General features: G+C 39.5%; 1 protein-coding gene across 1 annotated transcript in view; it reads right to left on the bottom strand.

The window, feature by feature from the left end:
* Positions 1-2,503: 2,503 nt before the first annotated feature.
* Positions 2,504-3,087, bottom strand: part of LOC137971293 (CD63 antigen-like) — a 13,186-nt gene continuing 12,602 nt past the window's right edge. The window contains exon 8 of the mRNA XM_068818097.1: positions 2,504-3,087. This exon is cut by the window's right edge and continues 229 nt beyond it. The gene's annotated coding sequence lies outside the window, so the exon portion shown is untranslated.

Raw genomic sequence — 3,087 nt, 5'->3', positions numbered from 1 at the left:
AAAATGAGTGGTCAAGTATGACAACACAGGTAAAGACCTTTCGATTCTGAGAAACTTTTTCTAAGGCTGTACTTTCCCTTTAATTGTTTTCTCGGGTGTGGACGACTAGTTTCTTAAAATCTCTCAAATTTTTCAAAGGTGCCAGGGTGCTACCTAATTTCTTTTCCTGGCCGGAGACACGGATTTCGGAAACATTTGTAGTTCACACGCGATCCAATTTTATTCATGTCTGCCTCCTCTTCAAAGCGAGTCTATGTGTTTCTTATGAAAATTAGTTCATTCATATGTAAAGTAGGACTAATTACCATCACCAAAACTTTGCACTTAGACTCGATTTGAAGAGGAGGCAGGCATGAACTCGGAAATGGCCCATTAGGGACCTTAAGATCTACGACGGCGACGTCGACGAAAACGTTACCTCAAAATAGAACTTTGCTCTGGTAAAAGTCTTTCGCGATAATTCCATCGCGTTCACGTCGTACAATGTGGGCGACGTATCATCGGTTTCAGACTGAAAATAGAGAATGAAAGATTCTTTGTTGCATGCTCACGTTGTCGTCAAAACCTCAAATTTAGTGATTTCACGTCGCCGTTACGCAGAGAACCGCAAAAATATGGGCTAAAACCCGTGCTGCACGTGCAGCACGATTATTTATGCTCTTTTAACCAATGATATTATTGTTTTGTGGCGTTTTCGTCGACGTCGTCGTCATAGATCTTAAGCTCCCTATTGACTGTGTGGTAACGAAACTGATTTTTTTTTTCAACCCTTACGTGATGCGGCATTGAAAAAGTAATTGCATTAGGTTCTCGATTATTTTTTTCTGCGCATCTCTACAGCGCAGGCAATACCACTGAATATACTGATTGAAAATAAAGGCAAAAAGAGAACTGGTTCAACCCTCCCAGTTGGTAACATACTTATTCTTCTTATAAATTGTGGGTGACCCCTCTTACTTGCTAACATGAATCACGTGATGTAAAAAGTTCACATTTCTCTTCTCAACCTTCCTTCCGAGAGCGGGTTAAAGCGGATAGCGCTTAGAAAAAGCTGGCATAGGATAAGTTACGATTTATTTAAAATTTATGCATTTTCCAATGTCCTTTCTTCCGAAACAAAGTCGGCTTCCAAGAAAAACCGGATCAAGTATCTGTTCAAAATAAATCAAATTAATAGACGTGATTGATTGCTCCCCTACGTGACTCAGTCAAGATCTCTCCCGCACTCAAGCGAGAATAAGCGAAATCGACACAAATATAATAAGTATACTAAATACGGAAAAAAGCCATATCACTTGGAAGAAGTGCCAATCTTCGCATACCGACTAACTATCAGGACAGCTACTGGAGACCGACACCCACAGCTCGGGTTCACTTGTACACATATCATATTGGAGAAGTAACAAACTGTAAAATGTCCAAATTATCCCGAATGTCGGTAGTGATTGCGCATCTGGCTTCCGATGCAAATTCAAAACACGAAGCCGTTTTTGGCGACTGCCGGAGAGAACAGCAATTTTTCAGCTGCTTTAACTTGATCTCTTCAAACCAGGAAAAGCAGATGGAATACATCTTAAGAATAACTTGCTTAGAAGAAGACTTTTTAGTCGTTTTTCCGACGAGATTGGAGAATTGATTCGGAACTTGATAAAATTGCATCGCCCCACTGAATTCAGTGTTTTGAGTCCCTTAGAGTAAACACGGAAGCAACAAGTTGAAAATCTCAAGAACACACATTGGAGAATTGAATCAGTTCTTAGTCTTACGTGTTTTTTTTTAAAGAAAGTACCTGACGACTAACAATGAAGAATTGTTTTTTGGTCACCAATAAGAACAGCAGGCAGAAAGTTTATTCCCACATTTTTTTTTATCAAAAAAACGTTTTTTACTCTTATCGTCTAGTCACATAGGGATTTAATTTATTTTGAATCCAGTGAACTTTGATCCGTGATCCGGTGATCAGGTTTTTCCAGGAAACCAACAACATTGTTGCGTGACCCCAATACTTTTCTCAGGTTCGGGAGAAGTGGCGCAAAACAAACCAAATTCCGCTGTGAGAAGATAGCGATTTTTTAGCAAAGGGATGAAGCCCGGGGGGGGGGGGGGGGGGAACTCCCATATTGAACAGACGGGGATGCTCGTCGGAAATTGTGAATTTAACCCCTAAAGGAGACCATCTGGGCGTGGCTCAAGCTTTTTGTGACCCCTAAAGGAGACTAATCTGGGCGTGGCTTAAGGAAATTTTGACCCCTAAAAACAAGTTTAAAAAAAAATTTGACTTGTCTCTCTTCGCGTAATTCTGTGTTTCTTCGCGGAACCCTAAACGAGACCTTGGCAGCTTAAAATATTGGCGCTTTGCCCGGAACACCCTAAGCGAGACCAAAATCCAAAATTTACACCCCTAAGCGAGACGACGAGCATCCCCGTCTGTTTCATATTGGAGTCCCCCCCCCCCCCCCTGGGGGATGAAGACGATTCTCTCAAAGACGTACAACGAACAAAATTATATTCCCCTTAATTTTATTGTAACATTGGTACAACCAAGTGTTGACTTTTAAATGACAAGCTGATTACAAGTTTTTATGAAGTCTTACCATATCAAAAATTGGCTCTATAATAATTTCACACTTCTTAACCACCCATCCCTTATACAGAAATAAAGTGAGAAAGATTATAAAAAAACCATTAACAGAAATACTTAAAGCCATACATTATAATCTGAAATTCTACATCTTTCAACAAACGAAGTTTCAAAAAATGCATCATTTTTTACAACATCCAGATGCAACCAAGGTAGGAGCTGACCATATTTGGTTAAATACAACTTATCAGAGCCACACAGAAACTCAACAATGGAAGACTTGTACACAGTCACAAAAAAAAAAAAAAAAAAAAAAAAAACAGCAACGCCAGATATTCGAAAATTGTTTGGAAAATTAAGCTAATCAGAAGCAGCGAGAAAAATAATACTCCAGCAAAGAGCCCTTAAGATTGACAACAAAACAATTCCTGAGGATTAACAGTTCCAAGTTAAGAACAGCAACTTTTCGATTTGAATTATTTGACTCCAAGTGAGAGCAACACTGT

Source organism: Montipora foliosa, chromosome 9, assembly GCF_036669935.1.
Source record: "Montipora foliosa isolate CH-2021 chromosome 9, ASM3666993v2, whole genome shotgun sequence".
Classification (NCBI taxonomy): Eukaryota; Metazoa; Cnidaria; class Anthozoa; order Scleractinia; family Acroporidae; genus Montipora; species Montipora foliosa.
This window is presented reverse-complemented; position numbering and strand designations above follow the sequence as displayed.